The 24447-nt window shown below is 39.4% G+C and overlaps 1 protein-coding gene across 1 annotated transcript in view; it reads left to right on the top strand.

Moving 5' to 3' along the window:
• The window catches only part of LOC131229163 (GDSL esterase/lipase At3g26430-like), a 31530-nt gene that overhangs the window by 480 nt on the left and 6603 nt on the right, over positions 1–24447 (top strand). The gene's annotated exons all lie outside the window — the stretch shown is intronic.

Genomic DNA, 24447 nt, shown 5'->3' with positions numbered 1-24447 from the left:
GTACACTGAATATCTTATGATTAACGTTCTCACCGTTATATTCATGTCAATTTGCTTCATCAAACTATTGGATTAGTTTTTAAGAACTGACCCCATAGAGGCAAAGGTACCACTGTGGTACCATGCCATCCTTCCCATCAGCATGCCACTTGCAGAGGAAATCAGTACCGTGAAAACGGTAGGCCCACCATAAAAATAAACGGGCGAGAGTAAATCAGGATGTTTCACTCACCCAGTGGGCCACACGATACGAATCTGTGAAGAGCCTTGTGATTTAAACTATAAGTGCGCTCACTTAGTCAGCGGATCATCCTGATTTTTGAGAATTATGTTATTTTTTTAGTGACCTACGGTTTTCATTGTTAGTATCTTTCTTTTTCAGCATGTATTTACATGATAAGAATTTAAAGATATTGAGTTCTATGATTTGATGGGATTTTTTCATCATGGTCAATCCGCAATAGAAGCCACAAGCTCAATGGTCTTGATTACCAACTATAGGGCACACGTGTACAAACTCCATTGGATTGATGATCAGAACCATCTATCTTACATGCTTTGTTATTGACTGCTAACTCGCTACAATAATAATAATAATAATAATAATAAATAATGTTTGATTGGAGCATTCTCGCCATCTGACTGGACTTTTTTTCATTGAATACATCACTGATTGACGGGTTACAATTGTCCAAACATCAAAAGTCCAATCCTACCCATTACGATTGGATGGAGAAAAATGATCAGATACAGCGGCAGTACCAGAAGTTACGAAACTGCCATTTTTTTCCCTGCCAGAAAATCACGTGTGACAATATCCAACCGGTGTAAAAGGTGGGCCACGCCATGCTGATCACCTGAACTGAAAACCAGATGGATCTACTTGATGAGTCGGACACACCATCAAAATCAATGGACAGGCAATGGTATGACTTATTGTACCGGTGTTGACCATACAATGAGTGGATCAGACTGATTTCCATATATGGTACTCATCATGGTTTGGTCCACATTTTGCACGTATTGGATATTCTATACGTGGGACATGTTGGCAGGAAAAATGGCAGAGTTACAACTTCTTGTAGTTTCTGTGAAGGGTGTTTGATGACCTATTCCAGACGGAAACGGATTGGCTGGTGTACCACACACCACCGAGCTAGCTGGTGTGTGTACGTGTCGTGCGAAGACGGGACGCGGATTGCGTCCTACCCCGCCGGTCTCTAGCCCGAACGGGCAGTTCTGTGGGCGGACCCACTGTGACGTATCGGTTTATCTACACTGTCCATCCCTCCTCTCGGATCATTATAACATATATGAACAAAAATGAGTCAGATCCAACGTTCAACTGGACCACACCAAATAATAAGCTTGGGTTGCATGAAATGACAAAGCATTAAATGCCAGTTGCATTAAATGCAAAAGTAATCTGTGGTGTGGTCCAGTTGATCGTTGGATCTGTCTCATTTTTGAGCTTATTCCTTAAAATTGATCCGACAAAAACATAGTAGTGGCCCCACACAGCATCCTTGGGCAGGAACTTCCTGCGAAAGGCTTTCGCAGGAAATCCGCGTCCGACGCAATCCGTGTCCGCGAAGACGAGCGACTGACCCTCTTCGAGCTCCCAGCTGTACGAACGGTTCAAAGGAGATCAAAGTTATATGGCCCCAATATGATGTATTTATTATATCCACACCGTTCTCTCATTTGGCAAGATCATTTTAGAGCACGAATCAAAGAATGAGTCATATACAAAGCTTAACTGGACCACACCACAAATAACAGTGGGACAATTATTTTCACCGTTAAAACATTTGTAGGGCCTACCATAATGTTTATTCTCTATCAAATCGGTTAATAAGGTCAAAAAGACCTGGATGAAGAGTAAAATCAAATATTATATTAATCCAAAACTTCCGTGACCCCAGAATGGTCTCAATAGTACACGTTCAATCCCCCAATGATTTTTGCAGTGTGGTCAAGTTGATGTTTAGATCCATGTTATTTTTTGGCTCAAGCGTTAAAACGAGCTCGCCAAATGGACGCACGGTTTGGATATAACAGATACCTGATGATAAGACCCACAGAACTTAGTGACGTCAACACACCAGCCAATCCGCTTCCATTCCGGACGTAACGCTACGTGGCCCGTAGGGTGCCTGACAAGCAGTGCCATACGGCCATCCACCAACACCGGCCCTCCATCGTGGTTCGGTGGAGCATGTACGGTCTTGCTTATCATTATTATTGGAGGAATGACTGGTGTACACACTTAGAAAATGACGTATACCTGCCCTTATTTAACGGTCATCAGAAGCTGAAAGGCCGTGGGTCCCACTCATCTTCATCGCTTGTAATATTAGCCACAAATTGCTACATCTTACATGTGGTCCGGACTGTTTTTTTTACTGCCCTAGCATGCATGAACCATATCCCAAGCGGTTTTTGGTTGGACGCGTACAGTGAATGGTACACTCATCCCACATCATTCAAGGGGTTCGGGATCCACCAAGGTGGGTGGGTCCCTGACTTAGGGGCCCACCGTGATATATATTCTTTACATCCATGCCGTCCATCTGTTTGAACAGCTCATTTTAGTACATGATACTGAAAATTAAGCATATAAAATCTCAAGTGGACCACACCACAGGAAACAGTGGTGATTGACCATTAAAAACTTATCGTGGGCCACAAATTTTTGGATCAAGCTGATATTTGTGTGGTCCCTTGATCCAGGTCTGTGGGACCTTATCAACCGGTTGGATGGAAAATAAACATTCCGGTGGACCCCAAGAAGTTTTTTAATGGTGGGTATTCAATCACTACTGTTTCTTGTAGTGTGGTCCACCTTAGATTTTGATCTACTTCATTTTTTTGCGATGATATCTTATAATAAGTATTCAAAATAGATGGACAGCGTGGATTTAAGAAACATACATCAACATGGCCCCCACAGTCGGGGATCCACCTAAACTGCGCCCTTCAACATGATGCGGTTTGGCTTGTTACCCGATCACGAGGCAGCTAGCTGGTGCCAAAGCCTGTGTGCCCACCATGATTTATGTGTTTTATCTGCATCGATTTTGCTAGCCATTTTAGAGTATTAACACAAACTTGAAGTATATCAAAGCTCCAGTAGACCACACAAGTGGGGATAAGTTCACACATGGACCAAGGTAAAGTACAAATGCGGGCTTTGATTCAAAACTTCTGTGGGGCCTAAAAGGTTTTTAAATGGTAAGCGTTCAATTCTACTGTTTCATGTGATGTGATCCACCTGAGCTTTGGATGTGCCTCATTTTTGGGATCATGCTCCGCAATGAGCTGAAAAATGATTCGACAGTGTAGATAAAACACATGCACCATGTTGGGGCCCACAGAGCTTTGACGTCAGCAAGCTGGCTGGTGTTAGGTTCGCCAGCCAAACGGCATCCCATTCAATGGGCAAAATTCCACTCAGCTGCTACAGTCATCATAGCATTGTGATTTATATGGTCTGGTTTTCTGGCCAGCCAACCAATTCAGGCGGAGGCATCTAGGCATATTACTTATTTTTCTGGGGGTCCATATTGATTTTGTTAATTCCCAAACATCGATTTTAAGAAAAGCCAGTGCATGCATGACAATGACAATAATTAAAGATATAAACTGTGAGGATTGCAATTTGTCACTAAGAGGAACAGGGTTTTTTAAAAATGTATTTTGACCGGACTAGCACCTTGGTTTGGTCAAATTTTCAAAATTAAAGGAAAGTTTCAAATATTACGGGGATTGTCATCTAATAAGTTTTAAAATTTTTTTAAGACCAAATTGCCCTTATCATTGAATTAGTAGTTATACAGTTTTTGAGTGAAGGAGAAGTAACGCCATATTCAATCCTAAAAAAGTGATGTGGATGGAAGTTGTTATTGGACATATGGAATCTAGATCCAATCTATTCATTTTCTTTCTAGTCCTTTATTTTTATGAAAAGATGCTAACTTCTCACTGGCATAATGTCTTTGTAGCCCACAAAACTTAATAAATTATAACAGTGTTAGTTTGATATGAACTATTTTCTTGAAACGTGAACAATGTGGCTGGCAGATGTTGATCATGCTTCTAATCATGGCCTTTTATGAAATTACGAAATTAATGAATGGAGTGGATTCCATCCACATACGATATCCTTATAGTGTTAACTGTAACATCTCAAATTTTTGCGGCCAGAGTTTGTACTTGTGCCTGAGAAAACTGAGTGTTAATAATGTATATATTGAATGCTTTAAAAATCATACATTTTTTTCCATAACATTCAGATACATTTATGTAGGTAACATTCATGAGAATAAAATCGACTGTACTGATTATTTCATCAGACTAAAAGATTTCAGTAAATAATCAAATGTCCTTTCAATCAGAGTTTATTATATTTATCGAGTTCGCAGCGGAAGTATAAAACTAAAATATAAAACTATTTTCTTATTCTTTCTGCATAATCTTTCATAGAGAGATGGTCTTCTAGGTCTTTAATCTGTATATCACCTGCATCATCTATATGGTTGGAGAAAGTCAACGCTCTACTCATAGTGATGATTATCCTTTAAGATTAACAATAATTCAAGAAATTCATAAAAGAAATATAAGGGTTCTGATACATCTCGTACTCTACTAAAACGAGAGTATTAGCATATGCAAACAACCTGCATGAGATGCATGTCTAGCAAAGCGTGTGCGTCTCATCATACATAGTGATCATTAAAATGTGAAAAATGATTCATATAAAATTCAAATTGCCCCGCATTCTGACACTACGGAGATTTACCAGCATCTCTGACGCTATCATGGATTTACGTGAAACCTCGAGATGGCACAACATATGAGTCGGATGAATTAAGTGACACGATTTGTTTATGGAGCAACTCTTTATAACATCCAATCTCGGAAGTGATGTAACATGCATTGTGAATTACTTATATCGATTTATGCACCACTACCCAATACCCATGGAATTACGCATCACCAAGATGGTTTCTACTTAGAGCGTATTATGTCTATGATAAAATATTTGAATCACTAGTTGTGATACCTCTTGACACATCACTTGTACTTATAGAGAATATAAGTCAAATCATGGAGGTTCTGAAATATCAAGACACATGCCTCAAGCTTTAAAAGTAAATAGCATAGGTGTCACGCCCTAAACTCGAAAATTGGACTCATAGGAATCCTGATCGCCGAATTCGGTGCCAACAGCCTCTGTAGTACCCCATTCTCAGCTTCGAGCGCTCATATGCCAGGTTCCGATCCTGGAATCCTATAAGGAGGATTTTTCAACGTACATTTATCTCATAACAAGCATAAATAGAAGTTTACCCGAATCACAAAAGCAACATCATCATCACATATCCACTAATATAAACATTTGAATACAATGCTGAAAGAGAAATACATGCATATAATAAAATTTTCACAAAACTTGGCTGTACGCTCCTACTCCATCTCGATTACAACCTATCATCACCTGCACACATCTATCGTGTATAAGCTTATAGAAAGTTTAGATGGTGGTGAAAGTGTGTGAGCAGTATATGCGTGCTCAGAATGCAATATCAGAATAAACGAAAATACTGGTAAGTCCATGAACCATACAATATCAGAGTATGCAGAAATACCGACAAGTCCATAAAATATCATCAACCTCATCCAGGATATGCAAAGAAAAGACGTAGTAAGCCAATCTCATATACTGAGAAAGTAATGTAAATCGGCTATATAATACGGAAACATAATGAACCAGATATCAGATATCGAGGATGCAATACAATATACAATTCGAAAGAGCTACAAATACCATCAGCCTCATCTAGGTTATATAAATGCAGAAATATAGTAACCCAAAATGCCATATGCCGAGGATGTAATGCAATATGTAATATGCGGTGCGAATGAAATGACCAAGCTGCAGTGTGAAGTCGGGATGATAATACATGGTATCACAGGCTATGGGGCCTATCACAAAGAACTTCTATCCAAACCAGTCTCATACTTAAATTTGGATAGATAGACTTAATGTGGTAAGCTCCTGATATCAAGTTAGCCGCGCCCCCTAACCAAAATCCCGGTCATTGCGAAAGTACACATAATAATTAGTTGCGTACCACCAGCCCGAGTGGATAGTGAATGAATGAATATAATGCTGAATATGCAACTCCTACTCCATAAATCAGTACTGTATATCTTTAGGATTATCACTGGGGTCTAATACACTCTACATCAACTATCGCCCCATCAAGCGCACAACTGGGTAAGTGAAAGAGACCTTATTATCCGCTTGCTAATATCGGGCCCGGCTCGTCAATAGCGGACCCATTCCTCAAGCTGGTTAGACTCAGCCTAGTTATGTCTACTCCCTTAGGCGGGTAAGGCTACACCCCTCCCAACCGACCACGACACAGTGGGAGACGCAGCCTACTAGTATACGGCCTTCATGCGCTCATATATATCACTTGGTCTTGACGTTGGGGCATTCTCTAGTACTAAGAGGGTTTAGAGATTTTCACCAGGGTCATCTATGGCAGCCCAATGCTAATAATAGATTTTCGATGTCCCATCTGGCCATCCACGATATGCTTATGGAGGCTACAACCTTAACGTCGCTAGGGCGTACAGAAATCACAACACACAATGCAAGATGCATTAGTTATACAATCCAGTCATGCATCAATCCTGCGCATACCGTGCGTTCATGTGGAATAAATCCACCTATTAGGGAGTCCCATAAACCATTTGTACTATGGCAAATGCAATGGTCAATCACATCTCATAATAAATATGCAGATGATGTGTATGGGCATATATCATGATGCTATGTTGTCGTATACTCATAATCAGTATCAATAACCAGCACTGACAATTGGCATCGACAATGTGGACATTTAACCAACATTGCCTCCAAAGAGTGGCTCTTATAGAGCCTAACATATAGTGGACCCATGGCCTCATACAAGGACCTAATATACATTATTATGAGCCTCACTCATGGCCGCATATACATCACAATAGGCCACAACCCATGGGCCTCAAATACGTCATGATGGACCGCACCACCTCGGCCTCGAATGCTTTACAATGGGTCACAACCCATGGGCCTCGAATACATCACAATGGGCTCTCTTATGAGTCTAATATACATCACAATGGGCCATAACCCATGGGCCGTACCAATGGGCCTCATATACATCAAGTGGGCTGCATCAATGAACGACATAGATATACAATACATGCATCAATGGTAAGCCCCATGTAGCACCGTCCAAAGTTGGATGGTGCGAAATAGAATATGTACTCCAAGGTGGACCCCATCACATGGGCCTAATATGCATAACAGGTGGGCCTAGCATACACAGCAAATGGGCCCCTACATTGCAGTGGAGCCCACAACACGTCCAAACATTGTCTATGTAAATCAGTACCGTCCAAACACTGTCCAGCACCGTCCAGTACAATCTAGATAGTGTGGATGAAATAAATACATCATGGTGTGGTCCACCTGATAACTGGATCTGTCTTATTTTTTTCCCAAGTCTTGATGCAAGCTAGCTAAATGGATGGATGGTGTAGATCTATCACATACATCAGCGGTGGGTCCCATCCGTCTAGTGTACTGGACGGTGTGGCAAAGCCCATACATCATGGTGGCCTCACATAATTGGATGGACGGTAGAGATACAACACATGCATCATCTGGTGGGGCCGTACTTGGCACACCAGATAGATGGGCGGTAGGGATACAACATATGCATCATCTGGTGGGAATCCACCGTCCCAACCAGGGACGGTGTGGATGAAACCATACATTACGGTGAGTCCCACCGTCCAGACTTCTGGACGGTGAGGATCTCTCCTCTCGTCAGGGTAGCTGATGTACTTATATAGCTACTGTAGGTATGGTGGTTCCCACGTGGGAGTGGCCCACCATAACATCTATATATATACTGCATATATGAGAAGACTGCCCAGATCCACCGTCAAGATCCATCTGGACGGTGCAGATTGCATATGTTAAAGGTGGGTCCCACGTGGGAGTGGCCCACCATAACATCTATTTAATATAAAATTATACACACACACACATGTGTGTGTGGGAGGGTGGGAGTGTCAGCGCCCAATGTCCAGAGATGTTGGACGGACGGCCTGATGAAACACATCCATCATGGTAGGCCCCACATGAATGGACAGTCTGGATGTCATACACATCCATCATGGTAGGCCCCTCATGAATGGACGGTTGCACACATGCAACGAATGGGGCCCACGTGGTGGCCCACCAGAGCTTTGGATCGGCTGATATTTATGTTTTTGCTTCATCCAGTCCAGGCCCGTCCATTGTATAGACAGTGAGGTGGGGCCCAACACATAGACGACCTAGATCAGGTGGGCCACATACATCATTATCACCTAATAAAAAAAAGAGAAAAGACGAGAGAGAACAACATGAAAGGGGAGGGACCCCGCCACTAATGGGCCCACCCTTAAACAATGCCTACATCATGAGGGTCCCACATCAAGTGGGCCCTAAAATTTAAATCAACGGTGGATCACCCACATTAGGCCTCCTTCTTTAGCTCCTTAGACTCTTAGACTCCTATCTTCAATCTTGATGGAGGTTGATGATGAATGAATGGCTGAGATGAGAGATGAGAGGGTAGGAAAATGGGCCACACTTGGATTTGGGAGAGAGCTTGGACGTTTAGGTGTTTCTCTTGGGGTTAAAGAGTGGAGATAGAAATGAGAGAGAGAGAGAGAGAGAGAGAGAGAGAGAAAGAGAGATAGAGATAGAGAGAGGGAGATAGAGAGAGAAATGATGGAGAAAAGGGATGGATGGAATGGTTGTTGTAAGGGATGGGAATGAGAAAGCATGGGTTGGGTTGAAATTTGTGTAAAGGAGGTATGGGTGGGGAAAGAGAGAGTTGGCTTGTGAGAGGGGTGAGGTGGCATGGGGTATGAGTGATGTACTTGAGATAGGGTGTATACTTGATTAATTGATTGATGGGACATGTTGTAGAGATTCTCTCAGAATTTGCAATGCGCATTCTTCGGAATAAACGCGGGCCCACATCTTCTGGCCCAGGTATCGCTTCGACACGCAAGATGTGACATCGGAACCAGGGTGACGGCACGGTCGTAAGGATATAGGCGAGTCGAGCTGACTCTGATATACGAGACATGACTTAGGATTGCGCACAAATGCCAATAACAGATCGTGGGTCGTCGAAATTCAACCGGGAGGACCACAGAAGCCTACGTAATGGTACGGGTTAGGATACGGGTCTCATAACAGGGCTTGTAAAGTAAGGCAAAGAGTAGCAATGACTATCTTGCAAAGAGGAGAGTGATAATGGTCAACTCAATAATAAAAGGAGAGCAGCAATGGCTAACTCAACAAATAGAAGAGTGGCAATAGCCAACTCAATAAAGAGAAAAGTAGTAAGGGCTAACTCAACAAATTGATAAAGGCAAGGGCAAAGACTGTATCCATCACTACACATAAATTCATAAATATCACTTGTAAATAATCATCATATCATAATTTTCATAGAGGTAAATAAGTGTTGATGGTAAATTGAACAGTTGCAGAAAGAGAATCATAGAATCATGAAAATATAGTATGTAAAAGGCAAGATAATGCATATCACTTTTATTACTGTAAGCTTAAAGGAATAAAACCCTCACCGCTGATGTCTTTTCTTCCTCAATTGTGAGCATACACCATAGGGTTTGAATTATAATCTAGTTTTTAAACAATTTAAGTGGTTAGATCACTTCATTAATTGTTTCTCATGGTTAAGATTGAAGACTAGGATTCGGCTTAAGATCTATGGTTAGGATCTGCCTTACCAAGGTAACCTATTATATGTGAATAGATGAGGAGATTACCATGGTTAGTAATCCAATTTAGCCGACCCACCTGAACCCTTAGCAGGATTTTCTAACCGAGTTGACTCGATTCGACTCAATTTTAAACAATCTATATATAGTTGCTGGAAGCCTGAAGATTTACAAGGAAACTGATCTTGAGGCTTACCTATGATTATTAGGGGAATCTACTCCGAATTTAGACTCAACTCGGCAGCTCAGTGAGTTGCCGCTCGAGCACTCGGTCTCTCTCCCTCTCTCTCTTTCTTTTCTTTTCTTTTTTTTTTCTTTTCTTTCTCTTTCTTTTTCTTTTCTTTCTCTTTTCTTTCTTTCTTTCTTTCTTTTTTTTTTCTTTCTCCTTCTGTTTCCTTTTGCTCGTGCATTTCTTACTATCGCTGGATGGAGCTCTCCCTCTCACGTCTCTTTTCCCTTATTTTCTTCGTTTATTTCTCCCTCTCTTTCGTTGCTTTCTCTTGTTTTCTTTCTTATGGGACGGCGGATCCTTTTTATAGCCAGTTCGAACCCAGAAGGCCTCTTGCGTAAACTTACTTACACAGCAAGGAAAATCGGAGGATTTCCTTACGCAATACTGCTTGTGTAACGGAAGGAATAGAGATGTGGTCTTGATTGCATGTGCACACGTGTGCATATGCTTGTGGGGCCAACATGCCTTTGGTCGGTTTTGGATGACCAACAAGGTGAATGGTTTAGATCTTTCAGTCGACTAGTCATGGGAGGTCACAACATCTCCATACTAACAGTGTCTGTTCCTGCAGTGAAAGCATCTGGTTCTGTTTCTTTGTTGGGGTCGGTGGGGCCTACTTATGGCAATCTTTCAGTGGATTAGAGATACTCATTGGCTTCGTAGGGTAAAGTTAGGCCATGAGTCAAGATTTGAATTAGATCCAGGTTTTGAGTGGGCCACACCACTAGTCAACATAGTCTTGTATTTACCTATCGTTGTTAGCTCGCGTGTGTGCATGGATGTACAGGGTCAGTAAGGTTTTGGTCGAATCCACCTCCTGGACATAATGGATAGTTCGTATGGTCCAAACAGGCGATCATGGTGGGCCACAGCCCATCCCACGCAGGTGTTATCCGTCCGTTATATGGGCGGGGGTTTTCAAAAAGGAAGGAGTTTCCTTCTTAGCTCGGGTCAGCGCCCTGTTGACTGCACTTATGATATGGTGCTTTGCAGGGTTGCATGTGTTGTGTGCGCACACCACTCAAGGTGGGCTCCACAGTGATATTTTTGAGGGATCTCATCCGTCCATCCGTTTTTCTATCTAATTTAAGGGGTTGATCCCAAAGTTGAAGCATATCTTAAGATCAAGTGAACCGTACCACATGAAACAGTGGGTATTATAGTTTTCACATTTGAAACCTTTATATTCCCTTCAGTGATGTTTATTTATCATCCAACCTGTTCATAACATCATACCAACATAGATTAAAGAAAATAGCCTACTACGACTACCCATGACCTTTCTTCACTCGATGGATACCAAAATCAACGGTTAAGGGGTTGATCTGTCAATTGGGTCACTTTTAGAATGATATTAGGGCTGGAATTCGATGTGCATGGTTAACTTATGATACATAGGCAAGGTGTAACATTTCACATCAAACAGATCGTGGGAGCCGTGTGATCTAGAATTCGGGGTTCTAGGTAAATGACATTTTCATAAGTATTGTTGATCTAAGAGTTTTGTGAAATCTAATGGAGAATTCTACATGGTTGTGGGCACGTTTCTAAACAATTCTCATAAACAAACCTATATCTAAGTCTTTACGAATGAAGAGTCATTTGCCAATTCGTTTGAGGGTCAAGGTTGTAATGTTATAAGGGTCAAGGTCATTGTTATAATATGATAAGGGTTGAGATTGTCATCTTATAAGGGTCAGGGTCATGGTTGTAATGTGGTAAGTGTCGAGGTTGTGATGTTAAGGGTTGAGGTCGTGGTTGTATGTTATAAGGGTCTAGGTCATGGTTGTAATGTGTTAAGGGTCGAGGTTGTCATGTATTATGGATCGAGATGGTCATTTATTCACTGCCTTCATTATAAAAAAATGAATCAAAGGCTATAGATTAAATCTGTAGCAAAAGAATATGTTATATGTGTCGAAGTCGTGGTTGTAATGTGGTAAGGGTCGAGGTTGTCATGTTATAAGGTTCGAGATTGTGGTTGTATGTTATAAGGGTGGAGGTAGTTGTAATATGTTAAGGGTCGATGTTGTCATGTTATAAGAGTTGAGGTCGTGGTTATAATGTGGTAAGAGTCGTGGTTGTATGTTATAAGGGTTGAGGTCATGGTTGTAATGTGGTAAGGGTCGAGGTTGTCATGTTATAAGGGTAGAGGTAGTGGTTGTAATCTGGTAACGGTCGAGGTTGTCATGTTATAAGGGTCGAGGTCATGGTTGTAATGTAGTAAGGGTAGAGGTTGTGATGTTATGAGGGTCGAGCTCATGGTGGTATGTTATAAGGGTCGAGTTCGTGGTTGTAATGTGTTAAGGGTCGAGGTTGTCATGTATTAAGGGTCGAGATAGTCATTTATTCATTGCCTTCACTATAAAAAATGGATAAGAAAAAGAATACATCAAGGGGTCGTGGTTGTAATGTGGTAAGGTTCGAGGTTATGGAAGAGGTTGTGGTTGTAATGTAGCATGGGTTGAGGTTGTCATGTTATAAGTGTTGTGGGTTCTGTCGTGGTTTATTTGTCAAATCCAATCCCTTCATTAGAATTAGAATTTAATTTAATGTCATGGGAAACAAGTTACATTAAAAAATTCCCCCCAAAAGGTTTTCAATCTCACTGTTTTCTATGGTGTGGTCCAGATGAGCCTTTAATATGCTTGATTTTTGGGCTCATTCCCTAAAATGATCTTTTAAAATGAATGGATGGCGTGGATAAAATATATACATCACAGTGGGCCCCATAGGACCATCCATCTCTAGATAGGTCCGGTTACCCTACCCACATCACTTCACATTACATTGACATGGATCTAGAGGGAGAAGCTTTTTCGAGGTGGTTTCTACCACCATAAGCTATGTTGGGCCCACCGTGACGTTTGTGGAAAATCCACTCAATCCATTCATTTTGAAAGATAATTTCCAGACATGAGATAAAAAATTGGACATATTTGAAACTCAGGTGGACCACACGACTAGAAATAGTGAAAATGGATTGCCTACCATTCAAACTTTTCTAGGCTCCACTATGATGTTTATATGCAATCTAAATTGTTCATAAAGTGGCCTAAATGTTCATAAACTCCTTACCATGGGGATGGACTGAAAGAATTAAAATATTAGCATGATCCAAAGCTTCTGTAGCCCCATGAATGTTTCAACCATGGGCATACAATCTCCACTGTTTTATGTTTTGTGGCTGACTTGAGCTTTGGATTTACCTCATTTTTGGGCTCATGTCATAATATGATTTGACAAAATCTGTGAGCGGTGTGGATTTCTCACAAACACCATAATGGGCCCCACAGTGTTTACCCATCTGAATCCCTCCTGCAACTATCACACGCTGGTTCAACGCAAAAGGCTACTATGGGTAATTTCATCCCAACTTTAAAAAAAAAAAAAAGGTGTCATGTGACTATGCAGGACATTTGTTTAACCCTTCTAATATTCGGGGCATTTGGAAATACCACGATGCTTCTTTGGTCAAAATCCCTTTAAAAAAAATAATGAGAAATGAAAATTCATTTTCTCATGATTATTTTAGACAACTTTTTTTTTCCAAGATTTTTTATTCATTTCAATATTTGTTGTTAAAAAAAAAAAAGAATTTTTTATGAAAATTTTAATGAAAAATGAAAGGTGACACATGCATGGCTGAAAATGGATTATACCACATGTCATATTGTCATATAAGATTGACAAATGTATATGGTTGAAGGCTGGTGGCATATGTTGCACATGTGGCACAAGTGGAATGCTTAAAGATGGATGGTGACACATGTGGTTTATTTGGACATGTGGGGTGCTTAAAGATAAGGGTGGAACATTACACATGGTATGTTGGGGTAGTGACATGTTGACATACTTGACGATGGATGGTTGTCCATGTCACACATGTGGCATATTGCCATGTGTATGGTGCTTTAAGGTGAATTGTAGCACTTATAACACATTGGCCCATGTGGGGCACTTGAAGGGATGTTTGCATATATGGAATGATTGAAAGTGACCAGATGTGTTGCATATGTCTCACGATAACATATGCTTAATAAAAAATGGTCAATTGTGTTGCATATGTCTCACTATGACACATGCCGCATGTGTCACACTTAAAGATGAACGCCTATCAAGTGGCACATGTCCGAAAAGCACATATGCTACAATGAGGGCTATTGAATATGAGAGTGGCATATGTTGTACATGGCACACTGCGGTGTGTGGCTCATCGAAACTTGGATTATCAAAAGATGGGTGACGGAACATATTACACATATAACACAATCACACTTGTGTGGCATTTTAAGATGGACAGTGCCATGTGTTGCGCATGTGGCACACTAGAACTTGTGTGCCACATTAAGATGAATCGTGGCACATATTGCACATGTAGCCCATTGTCATATGATGCACTTGAAGATGGACGACACCTAGAAGACGGGCGATGGCATATGTGACTACCATGGACACGGATTGGGTACTACCCCGCACGTCCCGAGCTTCACACAGGTAAGGTTCTAAGGGGCCACCATGATGTATAGGTTCTAAGGGGCCACCATGATGTATGGGTTTTATCCACACCATCCATCCATTTTGCCATATCAAGCATTGGTGATAATGACGCTTATCATATAAACCTTCTTAGGGCGAATCGTAATGTTTATTTTCCATCTAACCTGTTCATAAGGTCACATGAACCTGGATGAATGGAAAATACAAATATTAGCTTGATCCAAAACTTTTGTGGCTCCCCAGAAGTTTTCATGAGTATGTAATTAATCCCCATTATGTGGTCCAATCGAGCCTTATACTTGCCTCATTTTTTATTTTTTATTTTGTTTATAGCCTAAAATATATGACAAATGGATAGATGGTGTGGATAAAACCCATGCATCATGATAGACCCTCAGAGTCTCTGCCCATGCAAAGCGTAGAACATGCGGAAATAGCATCTAATCTGCATTTGACTACCATGTGGGGCACTTTATAAAAAGAATGATAATTTCCTCTTATTTATCTTAGTTTCTTGAAAATGACATTACTTAAATCTAAACAAAGAAATGAAAAAAAAAAGAAGACATTTTAAAAAATGAGAGGAAACTAGAAACGATGACTTAAGAAATTTATTTAAAAAAAAAAAAAAAACAAGACAAAACAGAACAATGGTAACTCCATATACATGTAAATGAGTTTTCACAATTTATATTTCAATGAATTTGTTTGGCCTTAAATCGATTGTATGTGTGGGCCAAACAAGCCAGTGCCAAACGCAACTCGATTAAAACTAAACTCCTTTCAACCTAGTCATTGAAATAAACCATGAGCACGAGAACTAAGATGGATGGACAACCTATTCAACCATCGATGAGAAGAGTTCAAGAGATTTGTGACGAGGGTTCCTCTTTCAAATAAATTCTTTTTTACTTTTCAGCCAAAAGGACTTTCTATTGTACTTCTGAAAGACAACAAATCCAGATCAACCCTAGATATTAGAAATTTGGATCTAATACCATTGTCAATCTTGCGCTTTGTGAAAGCACATTCAGTGAAGATAAAATAATTGAATTAGAATCAACTATCAAGCAATTACAAACATATGATTTTACACGGAAAACCTTTTTGAGAAAAACCACGGCACAAACCGATAAACATCTTCACTATATTCAAAATCTTCGAGTTACACCACTCCCCTTCTTGGATTACAGAAGCAATCCGATTTCCCATTGCAATTTACACACCTAGGAACAATCTTGTCCCTTGAGAAAAATCCCTTCCCAAGCCATTTAAATCCTCTCTCAATGTAACACCCTTACCCTATGAGAGAAAGCACTTGTCCTCTTAAAGACCTAATCGAATAAGGACTTAAATACCCCAACTTACACAAAACCACTTAACAAAGTCAGAGTCCATCGGTTAGACCAAACTTACCACTGGTCAGACTAAAATCACCTTTGGATGTATCGACTCAGATCAACAGTCCTATTATGCTCCTGGCTCTCCTAACTGAGAAATCATGCACTGTGTAGATTAGACCAAACTTAGTTCAATCAAACCGACAAAGCCCTGCTCCATCTCCTACACTGAGCATAATCCAATGCATCCACACAACAATCTCCACCTTAACTTGTATTCTGCCAAGTCACTCTGAAGATCTCTTGTGCTAGCCTCCACCTTGAGTATAGATCACTCCCTGCATCCTCCATCTTAAACGTAGATCCATTTATACCCTTGTGTAAGGGTGTCCAATCTCATTAATAGTTGATGAGATTGATCAAGCTCAAGCAATGCTGAAACTTGACTATGGTCATCTGCTTCGTCAACATATTCGTGGAATTCTTATTCATGTGAATCTTCTAAAACTGAATCTCCCTCGAAGTAATGAATTCACGTATCTTATGGATCCTCATGTCAATGTGCTTGGTTCTCGCATGATACATTGAATTTAGCCTTAGATGGATAATGCTTTGACTATCATAATGCAGCCAAATCGCCTCCTGTTTCAACTTGAGTTCCCCAATTATACCCTTTAACCATAGTACTTCATTTGACACCTCTGTCGCGGCCATACATTCTATTTCTATTATAATAACACTATTATAGACTGTAGTATAGATCTCCAACATATCGGTTCGCTTACTAATGTGAAAACATATCTCTTAGTGGACCTTTAGTTGTCTAGATCTCCTATATAATCTACATCACATAGCCCACAACTCCACTTGAAGCTCCATGTCCCCCGAACATGATTTCAATATTGACTGTGCCCCTGAGATACATAAGAATCCGCATAACTACATTCCAATGCTCTTTTCCTAGATTCGCCATATATTTGTTTACTATGCTAATTGTCTGTGAGATATTCAACCTTATGCAAACCATTGCAAGTGCAGTGGGGAGTCTTCACTGTGTCTAGATCCTTCCAAAATCTTCGATTCCTAGAATCTTTATCTCTATGAATTTCCATACTTGGAATCCTCTTCAGAGCACCGAGATCCTTCATATTAAACTCCTTGCTTAAAAAAAACTTAAGCAAGAGTATCTCCTTCTTGTCCTTTACAGTAATCAGCATGTCATCAACATATAGCATTAGTAAAATGTAGGACTTGTTTTAAAGCACCCTATAATATACACAATAATCATACTCACATTTGATATATTCGATATCCACCATGTAGGAATCGAATCGCTTATATCATTTATCTTAGATACTGCTTCGACCCATACAATGACTTCTTCAACCTACACACATTATCTTCCTTACCAAGCTCCCCAAATCATTCTAGTTCTTTATGTAAATAACTTTTTCTAGGTTCTCATGAAGGAATGTCATCTTCACATTAAGATGCTCTAATGCTAAATCAGATTCTGTTACCATATCCGGTAACACCCTAATTAATGTATGTTTCACAATTGGAGAGAAAACTTCATTATAATATGCTCATTCCCTCTACGAGTACTCTTTCGCTACAAGTTGTGCTTTGAAATTTTTGCCATCTTTTTCCATTAGTGCTTCATTCTTTCTGAACACCCACTTACACTCTATAGTCCTCTGGCCTTTTGGAAGTTTCACGAACACTCACGCTCAATTCCTATATAAAGATCCTTCTCCCTTGCCATGACCGATATCCACTTATCGCCATCCTTTCCAGACTTGCCTCTTAAAAGGTGGAGGGATCTCTACTCACAGTGAACAATGTGAAAGAAATCATATCCTCGAACCCATATTGAACTGGAGCTCTAATGGTTCTCTCCCTATCACTGGCTATATTCTCTTAGGTATCTTGCTGATTAATTTGGTCAGTTCCTTCCTCTTGTTGAATTTCACTTCGAGTAATCTGCTCAACTAGCTTCACCTATACCAACAATCTCTCTACCTCCTTATGTGTTTTTAACTTCTCTACAACGTCCTTGTTAGCCTTCAACATAGAGGCTTCATCGAAGATGACATATCTACTTATGACTACCTTTTGAAAAATTGTATACCAAGGCTTATAATCCTTAAAACCTTTCTCATACTAGATAAAGATGCACTTTCTAGATTTGTGATCTAACTTCGTCCTTTGTCCACTCTGTACATGGACATATATTGGACACTTAAAGATCCTCAACTGTAAGTAATCAATGTCCTTGCTTGTCTAGACTTCAACTGTAAGTTTGAAGTCCAATGTTGTAGATGGTGATTGATTCATAATAAAGCATGCCATGTTAACCACTTCTGCCCATAAGCTTTTAAGTAGCCTCGTATGCAACCGCATACTTCTCACCCTCTCCAATAGAGTTCTGTTCATCCTCTCTGTCATCACGTTCTGCTATGGGACCCCTAGTTGAAAAGTGCCTTGTGATGTCATATTCCTTATAAAAATTCATGAATTTTGCCTCTCTATACTTTGTACCATTATCTAGCTTGAGAGACTTAACTTATTTTCCTTCTTTTTTCTTTTTCTTTTTTTCCTGCTTCTACCTTTCATTCCTTAAACTTGATGAACACCTCAGACTTGTGCTTTAAGAAGTAGATTCAAACATTCTTCGAGTAATTGTCTATGAAACTCACAAAGTATCGTGCTCCTCCTTTAGACGTTACTGTCACTAGCCTATAGACATCAAAATGTATGTAATCAAGCACCCTACTGCTAATATGAGTAATAATTTTAACCCTTACGGTACACTACTTTCCATAGATGTACTGCTCATAAAAATCCACCATGTATGCCTTAGCTTCCTTTAATAGTTTTCATTTATGGAGTTTTATCATGCCTCTCTCGCTCATATGCGCTAACCATATATGCCAAAGATTAGTATCATTAGTGTCAGATTTTGCGGGTGGGGTGGCAGTAGCATCACTTATAACCGTGCTCCCAACCAACTTGTACAAATTCACCATCTTATGTCCCTTCATGAGTACCATCGCACCTATAGTGACCTTGATTATACCACTAAATGTGGTAAATGTGCACCCATTTGTATCTAGAATGCCCAAGGATATCAAGTTCTTCTTCAAATCCAGGACATGCCTGCCATCACTTAGAGTCCGTACAACTCCATTAAGCATCCTTACCTTGATGGTCCCTATTTTGATGGCCTTTTATACAACCATGTTCCTCATCAAAAAACTCCCACCAACATAGAACTTATAGGTATAGAATCAAGTCCTATTCGTGCACATATGATACGAACATCCCGAATTGAGTATCCACATATCTGTAAAATGACTCATACCTGAGGAGTCTGAGAGGATGTCTCCTTTTGAGTTCTCTTGCACTACGTTAACTGATTCATTCGTTTTCCTTTTATTCTTGCTTTCTAGCTCATCCTTCTATTTCTGGTAGTCTCTCTAAAAGTGCTCCTTTATGCCATATTAGAAGCATTTGTCCTTACCCTTCGATTTTAATCTAGACTTTTTCTTCTTGTCAGACTGAGCCCACTTCGTGGATCTCCCACGTCCCTAACTCCCTTTTGTAACTAACTCCTCCATTTGAGAATCATCATCACTTGATTTCTTCCTCATCCTGTTAGACATGAGAGCCATGGTGACTTTTTCCGTCTTCGGAATACTCTTCCAATGTAGTAGAGTAGTAATGAAATAATCGCATGATATGGAAAGAGATGCTAGAAGTAGCAATGTATTGTCTTCATCCTTGATCGTCTCTTTGAGCCATAACAACTTGTTACATATCTTCATAAATAAGTTCATATGCTCAAGAATATTGGATCCTTCCTTCATCTGTAGCCTGTAAAGTTATTTTTTTACAAACAACTTGTTAGTGACAAACTTCATGATCGAATAAACCCCAAGTGCAGGGCTGCAATGTAGTAATAACTTGATAAGACCAAGTTCATACTAATAGGGACTTATGATTGTGTGATTTTTGGAAAACTTTAGAATTAGAATTAGTACTAAAACTACTTCTAAATTTTGGTTTAAGAAATAACGAAGTAATTGAGAAGAAATTTAATAGAGATAAAACACTAGAGCGCCAAGGATCCACTTATATCCATCCTTAATGTTTAATTCACTTGATTGAATCACATAACTCAACTAGAATCGAAGTCTTATCCTATCTGACTGGATAATATAGATTGGTTAAATCATCATTCACAAACTCAAAACAGATTTGAACTTTAATTGAATTAATTCCTATATAAAGCAAACAAATATTGAATAAATCAAAACATCTATCGTGCCCTTAGTATACAATAGGCATATCAAACCTTGCCAAATTGATAGGCAATTACTCTTAGCTTTCCAAAGCATCGAATGTATTTGGAATCGACAATGGATCAAAGTAAACTAAAAATAAATATTCATTCAAATCAAATATCAACGAATTGTTCAACAATCAAATCAATTACTTGAATCAAGGTAAATTAAGATATTAAAAATAAGTACAAGCTTCACCTCGTAACCCTAACTAAGAGATTAGCCAATCATAGACATGATTGAACCAAAATGCAAAAGAAAAATATAAAAATCAAAGAAGAACCGAAGGATCAGAGAAGAAGGAAGACTCCAACAAAGCTATACAACTCTTTGTTATATCTCTTCTGCCCTAATTTGTGTCTAAGAAAGTTAGAATCACCTCTTTATATAGGAAAAATCCGCATCGACTTGGAACCGACTTCAAATTTGCGCACTTTTGTTATGCATTGATCGCACCAACTGTACGCTTTAGTCGCACTGAATTTCGCTTTAGTCACACTGAATTAGTATATCGGTTGCAGTTGAATTTCTTCAAAATAAATTTGAAGTCTGTCTCCCTCAAGTAGCGCCAAACCTCACTTTGGTTGCACTGAACATGGCTTTGATCGGACCTAATGTTGAACCAAATTAAATCTAAAAATCACAGTTTATTGTTGGACTATTCTATACACATTCGGTCGGACCAAACCAGCCTCAGGTGGGATCGAATAATTTGTTATTTCTGTTGATGGACTTTTTGATTTTTCTAATCTTTTCTCTCTCTTTTGCACATGGTTTTCTTAGATCTTTGGCACTTAAAATCTTCATTAATTACCTTCAAATCTTCAAATATTCACTTGGTTATTCTTTAAGCATTAAATCTTATTTTTAATTGTTCTTTTCATCTTAGCTATCCAAATCACCTCGCATAGGAAAGCATATGTAATTAGATTAATTAAGCACATCTATGCTTATAAATCAATGCATATCAAGAGAAAAATATATAATATTTCATATTAAACACTTCACATGTATATATCTTCTTTCTTCCACATATTCAGGGTTGATTCCTCATCCAGAACATTGTATATAACTTCATCTTATAGGCATAGATGAATGATACTCATAGCCTTCTCCCCAAGTTCACTACAATTGTCTTCTAACGTCTTCTTCGGTTTAATCTCCAACAATGCTTTCTTAACCTTGTGACATGAGAATATCCTTAACCTTTCACTGTCATAAACTAAAATTATATATATATATATATATATATATATACACACCTTTGACCCTGACATCTTTGTTGAATTCCAGAATGTCCTTAACATGATGTTGTGATACCACTTTGTTGTAATTTTGAGCTCATAACAAATCCGAATCAACCTTAGATATTAGAAATTCAGATATAATACCATTGTTAAAAATTTGCTTTGCGAAAGCACGTTTAGTGAAGATAGAACAATTAAATTAGAATAAACCAATCAAGCAATTGCAAACAGACGATTTTATATAAAAACTCTTTTTGAAAAAAATCATGCTACATCGACATAGATCTAAACTATAATCGAAACCTTCAAGTTATACCACTCCCCTTCTCCGATTACAGAATCAATCTAATCTACCATTGCAATGCACATCCCTAGGAATAACCCTAACCCTTGAGAAAAATATCTTCCTAAGCTCTTTTAAGTGTAGAAAACCCTCTCTCAATGTAAGACCCTCCTTGAATGTAAGAGGCTCATTCATAGCCTCCTCGAATGTAAGAGGCTCATGCATGGTTCGCATATATGTAGAGAAAATTCACTTCCTCATTTTTTGCGTATATCCCGTTGAGGCTTTTCATTTTGATAAGAGCCAAGGGTGAATGAGAATTGGATGAAGATGTGCTTGGTGAATTCTGATTTGATGAAGTACTCCAAGGAGAGATGAAATGTACCTTAGACTTCTGCGATCTGAAGGAGGTGATGTGGGTGTCTGCTCCTGATTCACATGCCTTTTTTCTTCATATTCTTTAGCCTCGACCTGATTTTCTTTGGCTGAAACTTCCTGGTTTCACTTTCAGGCTTCTTCCTTGCAAAGCACCATATCTCTACTTACCACCACCTTATTAGTTATGGGTTATAGAGCTTGTATGCCTTTAACTCTTTGCTGTAGCCGATAAAGATACACTTCTCGCTATGATCATCAAGTTTTTTTTTCTTATTGCTTCTGGAACTTGAGCGTGGGAAACACACCCAAAGATTTTAAAGTGTGTCACGCTCTGCTTGTAGCCACTCCATGTGGTGTCATGAACCTGACGCTTTTGGTGGGAATCCGATTGAGTAGATATGCAGTTCATGCTACTGCCTCTTCCCAAGAACTCTTCGGTATGCCTTTCTCCTTCAACATAATCCTCATCATGTCAAGGATGGTGCAGTTCTTCTATTATGCAATTCCATTTTGCTGTGGCGTGTTAGCTGCAGTGTGTTTTTGCTTAATGTCATGTTCTCTACAATAGTTTCTAAAAGCATTTGAGGTGTACTCCCCACCTCTGTCAGATCTGAGAAATTTAATTTTGAAGCCACTTTCAGTTTCAACACGAGCTTTGAAATTCTTGAAGATAGTAAAAGCAACAGATTTTTTTTTTAATACATCACACCTATAGCTTTCTGCTAAAATCATCAATGAAGGTAATAAAATATTTATTACCTCCAAGAGAGGGTGTTTCAAATGGTCCACAAAGGTCAATGTGAACCAATAGTAATGATACCTTTGCTCTTCCGGATACTCCAACTGGAAAGGAGTTCCTTTGCCCCTTACTAAGGGTATATGCCTCACACACATGTTCTGGAGCTTCAATAGCAAGCATGCCATGCACCATGCTTGATGAGGACAAGCGCTTAAGGCCATTAAAGTTCAAATGGCTAAAGCGAAGATGTCACTTCCATGATTCATTATTGGTACATCTATAAAGACACTTCTTGAGGCTTGTGTTTATATGGAGTGGGAACATTTAATTTTTCACCATTCAGACTCATGCCACATGTCTACCGCATGCATCTATTAATGACATAACTGAGTTCTCCATATGTATCACACACCCCTTTTCAAGTGGTTGGCCGATGCTGAGGATGTTACTTTTCGTGTTGGGTACGTAATATACATTAGAGATGAATTGCGATTTACCATTTTTCTGGTAAATTTTGATTTTACCTTTACCTTTCACTGGAGTTTTTGATGAGTCTCTAAACGTCACATCGCCATGAACTCCTTCTGTGAGTTCCATAAAGAGATTTTTGTCACCGCACATGTGATTGCTTGCACTCGTGTCAAGATACCACATATCTGACTGATCACAACCTTCACTTATGTAAGGAAGAGTGTGATTCTTTCCTCTTCATGATTTGATGCTTTGACATAGTTGGATCGTTTACCGTGATCCATTGGCTTGCTTTAACAATCCAATGCATAATGTCTGAACTTGTTGCAATTTAGGCACTGAATATTTTTCATATTTCCACGACCTCATGTGGATTGGCCTCTACCATTTCCTCTACCATAAAAAGTGGTAAAATTTTGTTGATTTTGTGGATTGCTTGGATTATATCCACATCCTCTTCCTCTTGCACGATTGTTAGTGCCACAGTCCTCACGATGTGTGTGTCTACCTCTTTGTTCATTTAGAGTCAACTTAGACTCTAAGGCATGTTCAAGCATCATTCTTGCATTCTTTTGCATTTGTTGTTCATGTAGTTGCAACGATCTCATCAACTCCTCAATGGACAGTTTTTTCAAGTCTTTGATTCTTCGATCGTCACAACCACGTGCTCGAACTTGGTTATGAGAGATCGAAGCACCTTTTCAACTACACAAATATCTTCGATCTTTTCACGGTTTCTTTTCAAGTTATTCACGACTACAGGTAATCTTGAAAAATAGTCGTAAATATTCTCACCTTCCTTCACGTGTGTTGCTTTGAACTTGGCTCTAAGAGATTGTAGGCGAACCCATTTCACACGATCAACGCCTTTGAACACAGTACTAAGGATCTCTCAATCTTGCTTACTTGATGTTGCTTCAGCAATCTTTTCAAAGGTTTGTTCATCTAACCCTTGTTAGAGGAGGAATAAAGCCTCGTTGTCTTTCTTCCTTTCATTTTTGAGAGCAGTCTTTTCCTCGTTTGTGAAGGCGGCTTCTTCCTCCA

This window comes from Magnolia sinica, chromosome 16 (assembly GCF_029962835.1).
Source record: "Magnolia sinica isolate HGM2019 chromosome 16, MsV1, whole genome shotgun sequence".
NCBI classification, from domain to species: Eukaryota; Viridiplantae; Streptophyta; class Magnoliopsida; order Magnoliales; family Magnoliaceae; genus Magnolia; species Magnolia sinica.
Note: the sequence above shows the minus strand (reverse complement) of the source record. Positions and strands in the feature narration are given on the sequence as shown.